The sequence below is a fragment of the Zalophus californianus genome, chromosome 8, assembly GCF_009762305.2.
Source record: "Zalophus californianus isolate mZalCal1 chromosome 8, mZalCal1.pri.v2, whole genome shotgun sequence".
Classification (NCBI taxonomy): Eukaryota; Metazoa; Chordata; class Mammalia; order Carnivora; family Otariidae; genus Zalophus; species Zalophus californianus.
Genome location: NC_045602.1, coordinates 2076332 through 2096604, shown reverse-complemented (window position 1 = coordinate 2096604; position 20273 = coordinate 2076332). Strand labels below are relative to the sequence as shown.

At 47.8% G+C, this 20273-nt stretch overlaps 1 long non-coding RNA gene across 1 annotated transcript; it reads left to right on the top strand.

The window, feature by feature from the left end:
• The first annotated feature begins 14146 nt into the window (after positions 1-14146).
• On the top strand, positions 14147-18670 carry LOC113938650. Its single transcript, XR_003524926.1, has 3 exons — positions 14147-14271; positions 15074-15166; positions 18516-18670. It is a non-coding gene; the product is annotated as an uncharacterized LOC113938650 (long non-coding RNA).
• Positions 18671-20273: the final 1603 nt, after the last annotated feature.

The following is a 20273-nucleotide window of genomic DNA, read 5'->3' as shown; positions in this document are numbered from 1 at the left end:
CACAACCCCCCTTTCCGGTAGTTTTGAGGAATCGGTGAAATAACGTGTACAAAGATGGTATGCGCTCATCAAGGAATGCCTCTTGTTGGTTCTCTTCACGGGCCCAGGTTTGATGTCTCCAACCCCTTGGGCGATTTTGACAAGCGTGGTTCATGAAGACAGACAAAGAAACAAGGAACCCCAATGACCCGGTCCAAAAGGAAGCCAAGGGCTGGCTGACTTTGAGTCTTTGGTGGTCCACGAAGTCCCAGCCCCACTGGGACAGCCTTGAGGCGCACGTGGCAGACATCCCCGCTGGGGCCTCATGGGGCTTTTTGGCTAAAGGAGAATGAGGAAAGGGGTTTGTGCGCTGCCTGAGTCAGCAAGGCTGGGAGAAGGGTCGGGGTCTGCCTCTGATGGTGTCGATGTTTTTCGATAAGATGGGGCCATGGGGTCACCAGGAACAGTGTGTGGGGCATGGGTGTGATGGGGGACAGGGCAGGAGGCCTGCGCTTGTGGTTTGGTGAGATCCAACGTGGTGCCACTCAGACCCTTAGGGTTCTGGGGTGGAGTCCTGGGGTCGTGGGGAACTGTGTCCTGGGTGAGTCCATGTGACGCCATGTGAACTCAGGCAGGTGAAGCCTGGAGGTTCTTGTGCTAAAGCTCTATGCTTTTATTTTTATTTTTTTTAAAGATTTTATTTATTTATTTGATAGAGAGAGACACAGCGAGAGAGGGAACACAAGCAGGGGGAGTGGGAGAGGGAGAAGCAGGCTTCCTGATGAGCAGGGAGCCCGATGCGGGGCTCGATCCCAGGACCCTGGGATCATGACCTGAGCCGAAGGCAGATGCTTAACGACTGAGCCACCCAGGTGCCCAAGCTCTATTCTTTTAAAAAATATCTACTAGATGACAAAACTTAAAGTTACACGTGCTCATGGCAACGAGTAAAAACCAGGCAGGTGCATGAAGGAAACGTAACAATGTGACCACCCTCACATCCTCCAAAGATATGTAACGACGACAGACCTTTCTGCATCCTCACAGAAAGCCAGTTCACATGGGAACACAATAATCCACACAAAAACACATGTATGTGTGCATATATTTTTTCTTAGAAAGATGAGGTGTTATTAACATATTCAGCTTTTTTGCACTAATTAAGAGTATGGATAAGATGTAACTTAATTCAGCAGTCAGGGTGTTAGGGTTTTGTTTTTATATTTTTCTCATAAACAACTTCCCATTTAGTGCGTATGCACACGCATGAACATATCCACATGCAGGTAGCTCCTCACGCCGGGGAGCATAGACCCCAGCGGCCAGGCGGCCTGCTCACGGGGTATGTGCAAGTCCGAGGGTGATGGGCGTTGCGGGATCGCTCCCCAAGGCCATCCTGTGACCAGCATGCTCGACTCTGCTCCTTCGCCTGCATCCTCACAGGTGCGGGCACTCCTCAAGCTCTACAACAGTAGGGCTTCGCTGATGATAAACATGCCTCCCTCCCTTCTCAGCGTCTGCAGAGGCGGAGTGTCCTCGCACAGGATCCCACGGGTACGTGCCTCTCCTCTTTCCTGAACTGCTTGCTTGGACTCTTTGTCCATTTTTCTTTTAGGCTGGATTGCCCTCTTCACCCTTGCTTATTCCACTCCTCCACGTTCACAGCTGTGTCTTAGGATAAATGTCTGTATTGAAAAATTACCATTCAGATAGAAAAGGACTCTAGCAAGAGATTTAAATTTTCCTGTGGCATGAACTGAAGTCCTATCTATTTCTAACCCCTTTGGGGTTTGGGCCAGGGTGCTTTTTAACAAAATCAAAATTAAAATCTTGATTTAGGTTCATTCCACTTTATTTCTCTGGCAAATGTATGGGTGTTGGCAACAGTGAAGAGAAATTTTAAGGTGGATGGTTTCAAGGAATAGTCCCCTTAATTATAAACACAACCGTGAACAACTTTACACAGCAGAAGCTTCCTTTTGGTTTTCTGCTGTGACACGTTGTTTGCGCCCACAGTGAGACTTCTCAAAACTGACACCCTTGAATCTGTATGCTTTTTAACGGAATACCTGCTCAGAGACATTTAAGCAATGATAGTGAAACAACTCAAATTAATCAGTTGTGACTGATTTAAATGAAGCCTAATTGCTTGTATGGCTGGTGCTGATTTGGCTCCCAGCCCCGAACGAGGCCAGGTGCACGCCGCCCCTCCAAGAGCGCCGCGCGCCGCGTCCTCGGTCATCTGGAGCCCGGGAGCCGGTCTGTTCTGCGGGGTCTGTGATCGGCTTTTCATATTTGGGGAGGAAATAAATCAGAGTGTTCTTCTTGGCAGGTGATGATATTCCCAAATTTCCTTCTCAATATGAAGAAAGAAAAGACTCGTTAAGTCAAATCCACTGGGGACGGAGTTTCTTTTGTCATTCTTTTCTTCAGGAGTGCACCTCTCGCTCTGACAGAAAATTGCTCATTAATCCCCGTGGAATGACGCAGTCACTCAAGTGGACTCGAGCTATAAGAAATTTCTAAAGACCCTGGCTGCCATTAATTGCTTGCTGTGGCTTCTATTAGGCCATGTCTCCCCACAGAGGACACCAGGTCCCTGCTGACTGCTAGTTCCAGTCTGTGTTGGCTTTTCTATCACGTCAGAACAATGCATTGTGCTTCCAAGCACGCCGAAGCAACGTTGGGTTAAGCACAAAGGCAGTTTGGGGCCCAGCATGCACATCCCGCCGTGTTAACCCCCAAATACTGGAGAGGCAGGTGGCGGCAGAGGGAGGGGGTGCAGGCGCAGACGCGGGGTCCCGTGGAATTCGCCTGGGAGCGAGGAGAGAGAGGCGTGCGCTGGAGGGGCCCTGGCGCCGGGAGACGCCGCCCCTTGCCTGCTGGCCGGGGCTTGCACGCGGTCTCACGGGCGTGGGCGGTCAGAGTGAGTGCCAGGTGCCCTGTTTCTGGGGACACACGCCCAGCGCCATGGAATGGGGCCGGTCTCAACAGTCGGAATGCGAACGATTTTCTGAGCACCGGCTTTCTGGAAAAGCCAAAGGATTCCTAGCCGGGCTCTGGCTCTGGTGTTCCCGCCGCGGGAGGGAGGTCGTGAGCCTGGAGACGGAGGCCAGGTCCGGCTCTCGCACATAACCCTGGACGGGTTACTCCCCGTTCCAGACCCAGTGGCCGTTGGCCCGGGCGGACGGCTGTGAAGAGCAACCAGCATAGTCCACAGGGCGGTGTTTTCTAAGTCGGAGAGCGCGACCGGGTGTGATCCACACCACAGGCCCCTGTGTGGCTCTGACACCAAACGGCGCGGGTGCGAAGGGCATCCCAACACGCTAGGCTTCTCTCTTTTTACACTGAACGCTTGTGAAAATAATGCACGCACAGCTGCAAACGTCAACTAGCGCTCGCGGCGCGGGCCGCACAGCCCTCCCCGCTCGCCCCCGGAAGGCCCTTCTTCCAGCCCGCGGTCCTGGGCGCTGTGCGCGCGCCGCCGTGGTTAACCCGCCAGGTCCGCCCGTGGTTTTTGACCTTCTCTTGCGCGCGAGGGCTTAGCTCTGGTTTACCACCCTCCCCAGCTCCCTTCCTTCCAATAGTATCAAGTCACTAATTTTAGTGAAATCAGTAATCAGTGTTTGTATCAGGAAACTGTATAAATATTGTTCTTTCTAGAACCAAGATGTGCACGATGATTACATCCTGGTTTTTTCTCTTGAGTTAATACATCACTTTGGTACTTGTAATTTCTCAAATGAAGGTCCTTATTTTTTCCAGATGATTTGTCCTACAATTCATCCGTATTATTTAGCTGTATAAATGTGGTTAATACACCAAGTAGTATTCCACGATTGTTTTCTGTTAGAGGTTTTTGTTCTTCCTTGGCTTAATGATTGCAGCGCATCCTCCTTGTTTAGTTTTCTCAACAAATGTCCCTTCCTCCTTCCGGGAGGAGCCTGATTCCCACCGCCTCCTCTCTCTCCGCCGATGGCTCTCTTGGAGACCTCTGTCTTCGGGGACATTTTCTGTCATCCTAAGACTTCTCTTCTCCACGCTCGCAGCCTCAGTCTATTTCCTGGAACTCTTTCTGGATTTACTGCTTTCTTGTACTGGATCCGACTTTCTAGCAGCTTCCAGAGAAATGGTACATCAAAGGCCAACCTCCTGCCTTCTTCTGCACCTCGAATAATCTGTGGCCGGCTTGCACCCACGTTGTGAGCTTGGGTCGGTGGAGAATTCCTTCAGAATTTTTAATTAAGCATCTGCTCTCAAAAAGCATGATCTCATTTTGAATTTTTAATCCAGATTTGTTGTTAAAAAAAATCCCATCTTACTCTGATTCTCATTCTTCTGGGTGTGATGACGGTGCTCCCTGCATCTCCTGCATTTTCTCTGGTATTCTTTAAATCTCTGTCCTTTGCCTCTGATGTTCTGATATTAATTTTTAGTTAATTAATTTAATTACTTCATTTCATCATAGACTCTTTCCAAACCTCGTGCTGGGCATTCAGCTGGCCCATTCTAGCTCATGATTTATGTTTTTTAAGTATGAGGACTTTGTTGAATTAATTTCTCCACGATAACTTCCATTTGATTTCTCTCCCTCCGTTTTTGGAGGTCTTTTGGTGGGTCAGATGTTAGACCTCCTGCGTTAATTGCTTGTGTCTCTAACACATTCTCGCCGAATTCCATCACTTTTTGTCTTTTTGTCCTACTTCCTGAGAGATTTCTTCAATTTTATCTTTCAACCATTTATTAAATTTTAATATTTTTCCATCAGTTTTTAACTCCTAAGATTTTTTCCTGTTCTCAAGTGTCCCTAACCTTGTTTTAGGTATGAAACGTTGAATTATGACACTGAAGACATTAATTAAGGTGCTTTTGAGGTTTTCTTCTGTTCTCCACATTATGTCTCTGTCCTTATGCTTTTTATTTTTTTCTGTCTTTCCTATTAGAGATTTTCCTGGAGTCTGACATGCCATGTCTTCATCCGTCAGGCCCTCTGTCCATCATCTGTGTTTATCATGTCCATCTGTCCACCTGCTCACCTACCTACTGACAGAGCGGGAGCTCCATGTGTGATGGGAGTCATCACGTTATGAGGGACTGGATGTTCGTGGCTGGTAATTCCATGAGGAGACCGCTCAATATCAATAGGTGGAGATTTTCTTTCCTCCTGGGCCTGTTAATCTTTTCCCAGGGGGAATGTGTGGCTGTCTACCTGGGGGTAAGGTGAGGGAGGTCCAGGTGTCTAGCTCTTCCATCTGAGACCGTCAGTCCTGCAATGTCAGCCCCACACACTGCAGCCCTATACCTGGCACAGGCTACACCCGCTATATGCTGCGCCCTCCCACTCAGATTCTGCAGGAAATGAGGATCTAGTCTCCTAGTCAATGATCAATATCAAATTGCTCCCCTGGGTGGATAAGATGGGGGGGTTTGGATTTCCAAACAAGCTGTCACATAGCTTTGGTGTGTGAGTGTCCCTTTTGAGTGTTGAGCCTCTCTAAGTATCTGTCGGGAGAGCAAGTCTCTTCTTACTGGTGTCCTTCTCTGCAAGGCTGTCCCCTGTGCTAAACCACTTTTCTTCATGCTTCCTGCCTGTCACATGTCACTTGAAATTGCTTGTCTGCTAATACTCTCCTTTCCCATTTGCCTCTGGGGATTTATACCTCTCTATTTCTTTAACTTTTTGGAGGTGAGGTCACAGGAGGGAGAAGATATAAATTTATGTTCTCAGCCCTTTAAATTTCACAGAAGTCCAAAGACTTCTTTTTGCAGAGAGGTTGTTGAATGATGGGTTTCAGTTGAAAGAGCCTCAGGAAATTGAGGACAGAGCACCTTCAGGTATGAAGTTTGGAGACTTAAACTTTTTTCTCTGACAGAAAGGTAAATCCCATCCTCAATCGGATACAAGCACATTAGCGTTGGCCCACAGATTCGAGCAAGGAGAAACCAACTCACCCCCCAAAAGGAAAAAGATCAAGGCCAAGAACTGGAATGGTATCTCAAATGAGTTGAGTTAACCCACGCAATGGACCCCATACTTCTCTATCATTCTGCTTCTTGCTGCTGTCAGGGATGGTGAGTCTTCTCACGGTGGTGGGAAGATGGGCATAAACAGAGCTGGGGAAGTCACGTTGCCAATTAGACTTGAAAAGCTGGATTTCTTGAAAAAGGAATGAATCGAAGTGGGTCAAACTGCAGAGTTCACATTAGCAGCAGTGGATGCGGCTGCTGGTGAGCATGGGGGTGAGGTGTCTACACTGGCTGATAAACAGGGAGGTCTCACGGGGTTCGTGCACGTTCTTGCACATAGTGATGGTGGAGGGGTCCCTCCCTTTCTCTTGTTTTATCACAGAAGGCTGTGAGGAGTGGATGTTTTTGGAGTCACAAGGGAAGAATATGAGGGCGTAGGGAGGGAAGGATGCATTGGACTGTGCCTGATGTCAGGGAGAGAGCTTGCAGCTGGAATTTGGGTCATCCAAGTGAACCTGGCACCAGTTTGCCTTTGAAGAAATGGTGATGGGCTTGGGCAATGCGAAGGCATCCAAGCCACCCCCTCAGGAGCGTCAAACTACTGAGTCCCATTATGTGGGTTCTTGTTCAACTGTTTTGTCATAGATTGGAGATGTTTAGATGAGTGGGAAGTCACATTAAGATCACACTGGATGGGTATATGTTCCGATCTCCCCGACAGCCTGGACACCCCCTCCAGTGTCAAAGTGTGTTCATTGTCCCAGTCATGAGCAAAGGAAGGCTTTCCCGAGTCTGCAGGGGCTCAGGTGACTAGTTGCCCCTGGAACATGTCACTGCCACCGGGGCCAGAGAGTGGCCCTGCACCCCGAGGGGGGGAGGAAGATGCACATTTCTGGAGGAGGGAGAGCGTGTTGGCCCGGCAGCAGGCAGTTGTTGTGGTCACAGGCACAGGTATCCCACCTCCGACTGGGGCTCAGCCGGGTGCTGGGGTGTGAGGGTGTGAGAAATGGTCTCAGTGCTGGTGAGTGCTTCTAGAATCTGTGCAACACGGTGCACGCCCACTAAGTGGGTGTGCTGCTCAATTATCATAGAACAGGGACCAGTGTTTTCCAAAATGCTCCAGGAACACAGGTACCAGGAAGTGCCCCACAACAAAGGAGCTCACAGATGCCATGAGTTTAGGAATGCCACACAGTACCCCTCCGTCCGTGTTCGTCCCACTGTTTCTCAGGATGAAATTCTACAGCAAGTTCTATTTCCTTTTAATTAAGCACTTTGACGCTGATTTGAATCTTAGCCTCTCTTTAGAGAAACACTGGTTGACATGTGGAGGAAGGATGGCACCAGGCAGTGTTGGGGGGTGGGGTTCAGGAGACGACGGGGTCTCCATCGCCTGTGAGCTCTTCGCACCGGGCGACGGCCACGCACAGGCTCAGCAGGCTGACTGAGGAGCGGGAACGTGGGTGCTGCCCTGTCCCCCTCACCCCCACTCACCTTCTCTGTGTTTAATCAGTAAATGAAAATACAGATGGATCTGGCAGGGGGCGTGTCTGTCATCTTAAATAAATTTGGTCTTAAAAGAAAGAAAAGAAAGAGGGAATCTAGGGCAAGCAATGATGTTTTGTTTGTGTTTTAGAAAAGGAAATCGAGGCATGTTCATACACCCATGAAATGCGTGGGCCACCCCTGCTCACCTGTGGGGCCTCCCGCCTCCCACTTCCCGCCAGCCCTGCTGAGTCTCGACTCTCCGGGTGGTGTGCTCCCGTGGCCCAGGTGCCCCCGCGTGTGTGGTTCTCTGGGTTTAGAGTGTTCTTTCCCCACCCCCTTCCCCGTTCGGAGCACATCTGACTCATTTTCAGGTCTGTGTCTACTGTCCCACCCGTACGCCCTCACCCGCTCTGGGCCCTACCAGCCCTCGTGGCCCCTCCCGGGAAACCAGCCGGGCCTGAAGCAGGGGCACTGTGACCTTGCCCAGAGCTCCATCTGGGTGTGCTGGGCGCCCGTGCGCTGACCGTGGATCATGCTGCCGTGGCCCGTATCCCAGGCCACACGGGACGGTCGGTCCCCTGCGAACACACGTTGTTTTGATTGTAATAGTTCATGTGTCTTAATGATCGCTTCTGATTTTGAGGCATGATTCTTATTTGTAGCAAAACATGTTGGGTCATCTGTGCCCTTTTAGTGACTTTGTAAACTTAAATCAGGTTTTAGTTTTTTTTTCTTCTACAGTATAGAGCATTTGTTTTTCATTAACTGGTTCTCATTTGTTACGAAACTTTCCCTTTCAAGTGCTTTGCTATGAGAGGTTGAAAAATTAGGAGAAGTCTGGAGTTAGGTCCTCATTTCTAATATGGAAATGTTAGCTATGATATTTAACTTTGTCTGCGTTTGTGTATCTGTATGGAAGTTCCCAACAGCTGTGGGCATGGGATTCTTACAGGGAGGACAGAATCTTCATTTTGTAACTTGGTAATTAATGTATTACGGTTATTGTGTTTCCACTGTGCACGTTATTGAAAATCAGAACACATTTTGATTGGATTGCAAAGAATATGGCTGTCTAAAAGCATGGTTTAACATAAAACAGATGAGTCTGCCAGTCGACCACATTTCAGAGGGAATGCTGGGCACTCCTCAGGATACCCCAGGGCCCATGCCTGCTGGTCTGGGGATATGAGTCACTGTTGGTAGTATTCGGTGACAGAACCAGAAAAGCTGGTGTGCGTGTGCATGTGCGTGTGTGCGCGTGTGTGTGTGTTTTGTGAAGGAGTCTGACAGCCTGTATTTACCCATTGGATGTATATGCACATCTTCCTAAGCATTCATTTAGCTGACAGTCTGGGAAATGTCAGCGTTCTAATTAACTCCAGCCAGAGAAGGTTGTGCTGTAGTTTGAAATCCCTTTGATTGATGCAGCTGCAATTAGAGCGGGGCTCGGGCGCTGCACGCCGGCGCGGAAGAGGGTCGGGTTGAGGAGGAGGGGGTGCTGGAGTGCTCTGCAGGGCGGGCTCCTCTTCCAGAGCTGGGGGGGGGGGGTCCCAGGCTGTGGTCACCCAGCGGCGCCCAAATCTCAGAGCCCAAGCGTCTCACCCCAGCCCTGCCCACTTCCCCAGCTCAGAGAAGGCATTCCTTTGTTAGCATACAGAGTCCACATCATCCTTTGATTTTGTGGATATTGCTTTATGAAGGGGTTTTGAGGATTTGAAGGTTATTAGGCTAACTCCCAATTGATCTGCTCTCATACTTATGAAATGTACTGACAGGAGCATCCTGATTTATATTTACCTTAAAAATAAACTGGTAAACGCTATGTCTAAAATCATGTGATTAAAATGACAGGAATAGAGATACAATCCAGATCTCTGGATACTTTATATAGATGCTGATACACCTGAATAAAAAGTCTTCCCTTGAGCATTGAATCCGGTAATTCAAAATCTGTTGATTACCCAGGAACTGACACTGCTTTGGACCCCCAGGGGTCATTGAAGCCGAGCGCCGGGCATGGGACGCCAGTGTTGCGTGGAGTCTAGGTAGGAGGTCTGCTCGTGAGGAAGTGCGGATCTGTCGGGGGGAGCCACTGAGCTGGTCTCTGATATGCGAGACAGGGGCTTGCTTCCAGGCCGAGAGGGCTGGGGTGGCCTACTTGGGGGACAGGTGCGTGGCCAGTGTGTGGAAGGCTGGGCTGGAGAAGGGTGCCGCAGGGGGAGGCACAACGGGGTCATCACATGGGGCCTGGAGCTTATGTTAGGTTTGCTGGTGGTGCTAGGGGACCCTGCCCGGTGCTCGGTGGAGGGAGCCCAGGATCTCTGTTTGGGGCCGACCGTCTTGTCCCTGTGGTAGAGCAGGAGAGGCTGGAGGCAAGAGAACCAGTCACGACACCACAGCAATTATCCCCACGCAAGGCAGGCGGGTCTAGAGGAGGTAATTATTCCTGTATTCCTCCAGGTCAGGGTGCGAGGGGCTGACCGGTCAGGCAGACACGGGGGGATTCTCAGACTGGCCCTGCCTTCAAGCTCCTTGACCCGATTAAAAACGAAGACGCTTGAGCTCTGGGCCTCACAAAGCAGAGTTCCAAGCAAGGCCAAGGGAAGAGCGCTTGAGGAAGAAGATGTTGGGGAGAGGTCCTGGCTGTGGGAGTACGTGGAGGGCATAGCATTTCCCGTGGAGCAGGGAGCTTCTCCTGACGCTCCTCTCAGCATCCGGACCGGGTGCGGGCTGTCCTCCACGGGACCTGCTGAAATGCACAGTGGAGAGTGACTTGCTTTTGAAGTGGTGGTAGCTAATTTTGTGTGTCAGCCGGAGGGGGCCATGGGATCTCTGGTCCAGCACGGGTCTGCGCATGTCGAGATGAGATCAACGACTGGGTGTGTGGACCGAGGAAAGCAGACCGCTGTCCTCGATGGGGGTGGGCCTCGCCCAATCTGTTGAGGGCCCAGAGAGAGCAAGAGGGAGGAGGGGACAATTTGTCCTCTCTGCTGACATCAGCTTCTTCTGTCTCTGGGCTCGGCTCCGACCAGAACCTCACCGCTGCCCCTCGGGGCGCTCTGGCTTGCTGACTGCAGGTCGTGGGCTCCTCAGCCTCCGTAATCACGTGAGCCTCTTCCTTGCGGTGAATCTCTCTGTCAATGTACCGCCCGTGGCTTGTGTCTTTCTGGAGAACCCAGACCGAAACAGAAGTGTTAATTTCCTATTTAAAAATGTTAATGACTTTACTGTTTTTATATAAACAATAATACACATGATAAAAACAATCAAGTCACATAGATGAGAACAGAAATGAGAGCCAAAAACATTGCTTAATATCCTAAAATATTATTCTAAGGCTAAGAAAAATATTATGAAACATTCAATAAGAGATTGGAATTATTATATTTTTAACTCCACGTTCTAATTTTAGATGTTAGCAACTTCTGGCAATGAGCGATGAGAGAGTCAGCACTCCTACGGTTCTTGCCAAATGCCCTCCTTTTCCCCTCCAGTTTTTGTGTTTGTGAGGTTATTGTTGTCACATTGTTAGGGTTTCTAACGTTTGCAGAACTTTTACAGTTGCTCAACATCACATTGATAGGTGTGACAAGAGCAACGATATAAACAATAGTCTTTCATGAGCTTTTCAAGGATTGTGCAGAAGTAGCGCCATCTTCCTCTTTGGGGCAGACGTGTTTTTGTTTGTAGTTTGCTTTTAATCTGAAGGGAGTTTGCTGCTTGTGATGGCGTTCCAGGGGCAAGGTGTGCCCGTGAACTCATAAACTCGTTGTACATGTGATTGATGAATGCAAGTCTCTACTGGTTGATAATTATTATACAGATGGTTGATATTACTTTATATAATATATAAATATATAATAAATAAATATATAAATACAAATATTATACATATGGTTGATAATTATATAGATGTGCACACACTCCTCTGTGACCCTCTCCCGAGTGCCCCGTGTGGCCCTCTTAGGTCACTCCATGAGATCACAAACTTTTCCATCCCACACTGACTGTCTCCTGGAGTGCAGGCTGCCCGTGGTAAGCACATCCACGCACCATTTTGGGAGACTTTGTAGGTTTTGGGGGAGAAATAACATAAGTAAACAATGACTCTGTCCGTAACTGACTAGTAATGAGTCTGCTAGACATCCTTAAAGGTCACAGTGGAATTTTGTTTGTTATTTTTAACAAAAATACTGAACTGTATGGTACGATACTTGTTAAGGACATAAGACGATTTAAGCAGCTTATTTCTGAGGTCCCGGAACAATCTTGTGCCCGTTAGGAAAGGGTTGACTGCAAGCCATGTCCCAGCAGCAGTGGCAGACAAACGAGGTGTTCTTCTGACGCAGCAGGAAGTTGACGGTGCGTACTGTGTGGCTGGAGCAGCTGCTATGCATGGCCGCCCTGGAGCTAGGGCTTTCCTAGCTTTAGTTCTCACACTCGCCACCTCACCGGTCTCTATTTGGCAGCTGCAGTTCTGGACGTCAGTAACATTGTAGCTTTTTATTGAGATTCAGTGCCTCAGACAAGCAATCTGAGGCTCAGAGAGGAACAAACTTTGCCCGGGTCACAGGGCTAGAAAGTCACAGAGCTTATCACTGGTGCCATCCTTGTTGTGTTTTGACCCCCATTGTCTCTGCTCTGCCCCCGGACTCTGGGGAGCGTGCATGGGCACTGGGCTTCCCTTCCAGTCAGGGAGCACCTGAGGAAGTGCGGGTGTGCTCCAGCTTGGCAGGGGCCTCTAGAGGGTGCCGGGGAGGGATTTGGGTCCATCCACTCAGGCAGACGTGCCTTCCAGGCCACCTCCCCAATCTCCTCGCTGGGCTCTGGGGGTATGGAGTGTCCGATGAGCTGACAGTGAAACAAGTCTTCTCATTTGGAGATTTGCTCAGAAACGATGAGCAGCCATGGGCTGGGAGGTGGGGTTGGAGGAGGTGACCCGCTGGGCCCTGCATCTCGGGCCTCTGGGCTCACTGAGTGCAGGACCACAAATCTAGGCAGGGTGTTGTGTTTCTCAGGGGACAGGAAGAGCTGTATGTCCTGATGCCCCCCCAGTGCCCTGAGCCAGGCTGGGCCTGCAGGGGAGGTGGTCGAGGTCACAGCAAACATCTCCTGCTCCCTGGGCAGCCCAGCCTGCTCGAAGCAACAGCCCCACATGTGCGTCCGTGTCTGCGGCACATGTGGCATGAGTCAGGGCTCTCCAGAGAGAGAGGGCCAGTAGGATGTCTGCACCCACGTACCCCCTTTATGTATAATATGTACATTTGTCTATAAAGAACTGGCTCACGAGATTAGAGATGCTGGTATGTTCCACGATGTACCATCTGCAAGCTGGAGACTCGGGCGCCGATGGTGTGAATCCTAATCTGGGTCAGAGAAGACTAATAGCTCAGCCCAAGCAGGCAGAGAGAGAGGGAAAGAAACCACCCTTCTTCCCTCTTTTTGTTCTGGTCTGTTAACATGCTAGATGGGGTGCAGCCGTATTTGTGTGAGCAGGCCTTCCTCATTCCAACCACAGATTCACTCATCTCTTCCAGAAACACCTCACAGGCCCACCCCCAAATATTGCTAGACCACCTATCTGGGCATCCTGTGGCTCAGTCAAGTAGGCAAAATATTAACCATCGCACACGGCACATCACCAGTGGGTTATTTTCAGCCCCTACAAGCCAATCATCTTTCACATTATAACATCTTTGTAGGCGATTTTCCCATTCTTTTTTTTTTTTTTAAAGATTTTATTTATTTATTTAACAGAGAGAGACACAGTGCAAGAGAGAACACGAGCAGGGGGAGTGGGAGAGGGAGAAGCAGGCTCCCTGCCGAGCAGGGAGCCCGATGTGGGGCTCGATCCCAGGACCCTGGGATCATGACCCGAGCTGAAGGCAGACGCCCAATGACTGAGCACCCATGTGCCCCATTTTTCCCATTCTTTTAAAAAATGGATGCCAATAACATTTAAAACTCCTTTAAAGTTACTCTAGCTTTGAAAGTTTCCCCTATGTGGATTCCCAGAACAATAATCTTCTACCGTGTATTATGTCTACATAAGAGTGATGGAAAGCAAGATGAGAAGGAAATGTGGAGTCAGCCAGTGTTTGGGGGGTGTGAGAAAGCCGATAGTGACCCGCAGGTACGTGGCTTATGGGATTTTCTGGAGAAGCCCCCGGCAATCCACGCCTGCCGCTTGGCTCCAGCAGATTGTTGCCACAAGGGAAGGACGGTGCCAGGTGTTCGAACTGTTCAAGACACAGAAGCCTTTTCCTTTTGTAGAATAACCTATTTTAAAAACTGTTGGGTCCATTAAGAAAATATCGCGTGGTTTTAAGAAACCGTGTCTCTGTGTTGGATGCAGCTTGAGGGCTCCAATTGGAGACTTCTGTACTCGTAAAGAAGAATGGATGGAATTCAGGTCCGTTCCCGGGCGTCCAAAACTCAGCATGTCCTGAACCGGACACCCTGTTTCTTTTCCCCAACTCCCCGTCTCTGTGTTTCCTTCCTGAAGAAGGGCTCTACTATCCACTCAGCTGCCCTGGACTCCTGAACTCCAAGCTATCCTTAATCGGAATATTATCTTCCTTCACTTCCAAAATACCACCCTGAGCCTTATTAATTCTAGATGCTTCCTATCTCCTGAGTCCATCCGTTTCTCCCTACACCCACCAGTGGAAGGCTCCGCCACGGGGTCTTGATACCGCCTTCCAGTCCATCCGTCCTGCCTCCACCAGAACCAGCTTCCCGACTGAAGTGCCCGGCCCAACCCCGTCACAGTTCTGACCCCAGAATTCTTCTCAAGGCAAAGTAGTTTCCTTAGCGGTGGACACAGCCGCTCGCCAGGTGGGTCACTCAGGATGCGTGGTGCACAGCCGCGCACGACGATGGGCAGAGTGGGATAAATGGAGGGGACAGTTATTTGCTCAGTCTCATATTTTATGTACAGAAAAATGTCACCCACCTCTGGACAATTGATTTAATTATTGGCTCAAGACTTTGATGGAATTTAGGGTCAGATCAGAGAATGTTTTGAACTTCTTATTCAGAACAATTTTTAAATATGCCTTCAGGTCTAGCTTGTGTTGGCTAAGTGTTCAACACTTCAAAAATAAGTTTTGTCACTATGCACAGTTCAGGTAAAAGGTAAAGCCATATATATTCATGGTATAATCTATACTTTGATCATATGCGTGACCTCATGAAAATCTAGGTGCAGCCTTTGTACAAAATCTGCATTCCTTAATAAACATACAAATCAGACATTTTTTTAAAATTTAGAAATGCATAACTTGTGACTGGAATATTTTTATAATGAAATGCCTTGTCACATGAACAATGCATCCTTAATCTCTTTATTTGGGGATAATTCATGTATCTAATTTCCTGAAAGAGGCGTGAAACGTGTCTATTCCGCAAAGCCCAAATATGCTTGCGCTGTGAAAGACTTGCAGTGGTGAATGCAAAGTCTGTCTTCTTCCTTGAAGCCAAATTGTATGTGAAATGGAGAGACAAGTGTTTTATTGCTAATTCCAGTGCTCACTCATTGGCGAGCGCGCCTCCTCATAATGGTCACCCTTAGTGCTGTGAAATGCCATGGAGAATGTGCAGTGAAGCCCTTGGAATTAACCACTCATACTAATTACAGGTTCCACTGGTGAAGCCGTTTAACTCTGACCCAGGAAGGAGAGACATAAATTCACATCCATGAGCGGGAGGAGGGCAGAGAGCCACGGGCGCTGTGAGTCCTTTATTTATTTATTCTTCTCAGAGCTTTTTGGCTCTGCAAACACAATCTTGTCAGGATTATTTTCAGGTTATTTGTCTAGAGTCCAAAGGAAGGTGACTTTGTTTATTTTGGGGATTTACATGCCATTTCTACAAAATAATCTCTTTTTAAAAATGGATAAAATAGATTGTATTAAATCAAAAAGGAAATATTAGTTTTGGTTCCTTTTGTAATTCAGGGAGATTAAGGCAAGCATTCTTGGAGGAGGACTGGACCCTATTTTGAAAAGAAGTCTGTGTCGTCAGAATGAGCACAGAGCAAAATGTGGAAGAATGCCGAGCCCGTCCTCAGCCATCGCCCCAGGGGGAGGCAGAGCCTTCGGTGTTCTGCGGCAGAGGAACCCTCCATCAAAGGCAGCTCCTGTCCGAAAGGGAGCGGCATCTGGAGTCAGAAGATTTAGGTCCTGGCCACGGGTCTGCGCGTTCCCTGTCAGCTGAACCTGGGCAGTGAGGTCCCCTTTCGGCGTCCTGGTTTCTCGGCTGTGCAGTGGGGGCGAGGAGGCACAGAGCGCGGGCGGGGGTCGGATGAGATCGGGGCGGGGGGGGAACGTGAAGTGGCTCTGAAGACTGAGTGTTGTACGATTGTGCGGGATTACCGCTGGTGTTACCGCGGTTCCATTCGTAAGGACAGACCCACATCTGTGACAACATCCTCACACAGCCCCCTTTATGAGCCCGAGAGGCATTTTCCAGTAATGAGCATCTCATGACTTGTGGTGAGTCTTGCGGAATCTGGTGGTGTAGACAATGTTTATACTGAAGTCAGAACTGAAGAATAGCACCGGGATGGTTCTCTGTCAGAAGTCATTGTTTTGTGTTTTTCCTTCTCTTAAATTACATCTTTGAAACTTTTATACTACAACGTGTCTGCTTGGAATCATGGGCTAACATCATTGTAAAGATACCCTGCCACTAGAGATGTAAATTCATTGTTGATTGTGTCACAGCCAGGAAACTGGAGGCCCAGAGAGGCTAGGTGACTCGTCCAAGGATACACAGCAAGTAGGTGATGTAATTGACTCTTTAAATGTCTGCTAGACAAAGTTCCTTGGTTTCAGGAAATAAAAATAAACTCCGAGCGACATCATTAGATTGCTGCACCAAAGGGACTGGGATGTTACTACTGCATGGAATAAATCCCAAATCTCTCCTCTCTCCAGGTTCAAAGTGCCAGGGAGGGTTATCCAATCTGTGAACTAGGTCACTGCTGGAAACCTGGCTGCCAGGGCGGGGCAGGTGGCAGATGTATATTAAAGCCCAATTCTATTTTTATACAGTTATTACAAAATTCTATAACTGTGTATTTATACAGTTGCATCATTAATGTATATTAGTTGGGCATTAATATATTAAATATAGGAATATTACCCAAAGGGAAGGAAGACTGGATGTCAGAAAGCAATAAAACCAGAGAGGAATAGCAAATGTCCATCAAAGTTCACTTTTTAGTTCACGTCTCATGCCTGTCCTCACCTGTTGTGGCATCAGCTCTGTGTGCGTGCTCTGGCGATGTCTCTTCTCCTAATTCAGATTTAATGCCCCACAGTATCTTCAACTCAGGACAAACTTGTAGAGTTAAACACAACTAGCGCATCTCACACAAGAGGAGAAAGGAAGTGTGTGCACGCGGCAGTGACCTCATCGCTCATAATAAATCTCTATCTCAAGCCTTTGAATACCTTATTCTTAAGTTCTCTACTTATCCCAAGATGTGTCTGAGACTTCACTTTCTTTTTGGAGAGGGGACCATCACCAAGCTCCTGCTTGGACTAACCATTGAGCAAGCGGTGAGAGCCACCGACCTCTGAGCCAGTCACCTGAACCCAGAGCCTCTGCCAGCTGGCCCAGAACGATGAGCTCGGCCAGACATAAACCTGTGTGCTTGCCCTTCATTTAGCACCCTCTGTATGCAAGTCCACAAATACTGCCAAGCTTTGCTGACGTAAATGGACACATTTTTACAGTAATTTTAGAACCTCTACTCCTGGGGTCGAGCCTGCATTGGGTTCCCAGTGATACGATGGGAATGCACGTTCATCACAGATCTGAAGGCATGGACAGGTGTGTGCATGTGTTATGTGTGGGTGGTTTGGTGGGGGAGATATCTGATGGCCTAACTATGCCGAGTTAAGGGATTAGCTGAGGTATTCAGTGTCACCGGTTTTTGCTAGTCTGTAGAGTTATGCTTGAAATCACAGTAGAGAGTCAGAACGTTACTTACAATGGAGGCTGCACACGTTTTATGCCTCAACAGCAGTTTTCTCTGGTAAAAACGAAGTGATAGGTTGTTCTCAAAACCAGCTTTCCCAGTCATACTTGGTAAAAGACTGAACTAATCTGCAAGGAAGTAGAAACAGAATTTGAAGAATTGCCCCTTCTCAGTCCCATGGAGACAGTGCACACATTGAACTGAGCTGTGTACACACTCGATGGTCTTCTGCTCACCCCGAGCCCCTCACGGCCACCAGGAACGTGCTCCCTTCACCATCGCTAGCACACAGGAGGGTTTAGTGAATGCAATGCCAAACGCCCGTCGGGAACATGTGCTAATGAGGTTTGGCACACTTGAAGCATTTTCTAAGTCAAAACCACAGTCTACAATGTCAACAGAATTTCTCCCCCCCCCCAAAAAAAAAGAAGGGAGGTGTGTACTTTGGACAGGCACCAGGCACAAATCACATTGTCGTGCCAGGCACTTGGGTCCGATGTCAAGTTAAACGGACCAGAGACCTTATTTTGTTGCATCTGAAGGTATGCTAGCCCCTTGTCATCTTCTCTGGTCGGGAACTACAAGGGGAAGAGAAATTCTTGAACAAAACAGTGAAGCAGATTATTCAAAAATGAGGGTCTTGCATAGGACTCTCTGAAATGGCAGCCATGTGATGTACCCCGTAATTACCAGGAGGAACGACGTCTTTTCAGGCTGGTCCTCTCTGACAGCTTATAGCAATCAGAGCGGGACAACTTGAGCCAGATGGCTGGCCATCGTGATTTCAAGTAGACACAATCAGTGACTGGAGTGGCAATGTCCTCTTGTAGACAAGGAGCGAGAAACCAGCCACTCGTCCTACAGGGTTCCATTCCTGCCTCATGTTAACACATAGGAAACTCATCTTCTTTCCCGCTGGGGCGGGGGGAGGGGGCTGGGAGGCTTTGCTAACTGTGTCATTCCTTTGTCCTGCATAAACCACCCACTTGCCGCCTGCCACCGGCAGGAAAACAGCCGATGCACAGAGGTCAGAGGGCTGGCTAATCATCATTTTGTTCTGTCTAGTTACATTTGTACATTTTTCAAATTTCAGCTTTTGGATGATTTTCCTCTCCACTGAATAAAACAGTAATGGCCTTCACCAGAGCCTGATGAATGAACACACATTTCTGCTCTTTCATTCATTGTCAAGCCATCGGAAATTTGCAAGGGCAGAAATGGCATTCTATAGAAGACTCAGCAGTCCCATCCAAGGCAAGTCTTTATTCGCCGGACTTGCCTGGCTCCGGGGGACCCTGGTAATCAGCCTCAAGAGCCCGGGGATCTCTGACCAGCTGTGCTGTTGGTTTGCAGCGCTTTCTCGGGACAGTGTTACTCTATTTCTGAATCTCCTTTGCCATTGTGTGTCTAGCTGTCCACCCGCGGCCATCAGCAGGAGTGCCCTGAGAGGCTGGGTGGGAGAAGAGGGTCATATGTTCCTAGCAATACCTTGAGAGACATGCTAACTGTAGACTTCGGGAGATCAGATGGTTCATAAGTGGATTTAGCTTTGGCAGGTTTTCACATTTATTTTCCCCCATGGAATTTCAAATGAAGACATTAAATGTTGATGTCACAGATATTAATCACTGGACACTTTTTTACTTATTAGAGAGAGAGGGTTTTTTTTTAACTTTTTAAAACAATTGATACAACTTTTAAAAAAGCATTTTATCACGAAAAAATCAAACATGCACTAAAGTAGAGAGATTAAATAATAAATAACTAGTCCACATACTCAAACCAAGACTTAACAGTTACTTACATTGTGATGATCATGTTTCATTTTTTGGATGGAAGGCAGGTATTTTTGAAGGGGGTATTTATTTTTCCCCAGTGATAATTATGTTCCCTTTTACAAAATATTTACATGTTAAAGTTTTTTAAAAAATAAAATACAACATACATAGAGTACATTGCACAAATTTTGGATATATGGCCCTGTGAATGTTTTTACTAAGTGATCACACCCAGGTTGCTGGGCCCAGGTCAAGATACAAAACATTCCCAGCAGCCTAGAAGCCCTCCTGATGCTCCTTCTGGTCATTACTTCCCGCCACCCCCTCCGACTAAAGGTATTCATTGTTCTAATTTCTATCATCATAGTTCTGCCTGTTTTTAAATTATATGAATGACATTTTGCAGTATATATTCTCATATGTCTGTCTTGCATGCAAAACCATTGACATTCATCCACACATTTTATGTAGTCGTGGCTTGCTCTTGTCACTGCTACCAAGTATTCCACTACTTGAATATACTGCAATTTCTTTATTCTACCCTTGATGAACTCTTCAGTTCTTGGATATTAAAAATTATGCTGCTGTTAAAGTAAGGAATATATCTGTGAGTGCACCCGTGTACATGTTTGTATCGGATCCATATCTGGAGAGGAACTGACGTCTTGCAGGGCATGCATGCCTTCTGCTTTAGTAGATACTGCCAAGGAATTTTACAAAGTGGTTGTACCAGTTCATGCTTTCGACCAGCAGTGCAACCACCAAGCTTTTTGTCTAAGGATTTGCCTATTCTGGACATTGCGTATCAGTAGACTCATAGAGTACATGGACCTTGTGTCTGCCTTCTTTCACTTAGCATGAAGTTTTCAAGATTCATCCATTTTGTAGCATATGTTAGTACTCCATCTTTTTCATATCTGAATAAATATTCCACTGAATGTATGTATACATACTGTAATTTGTTTATCCATTCATCAATTGCTGGACATTTGAGTTTTTCCCACTTTTTGGTTATTATGCTATGCTGCTATGAACATTTGTGTAAAAGTTTTTATAAGGACATGTTTTCATTT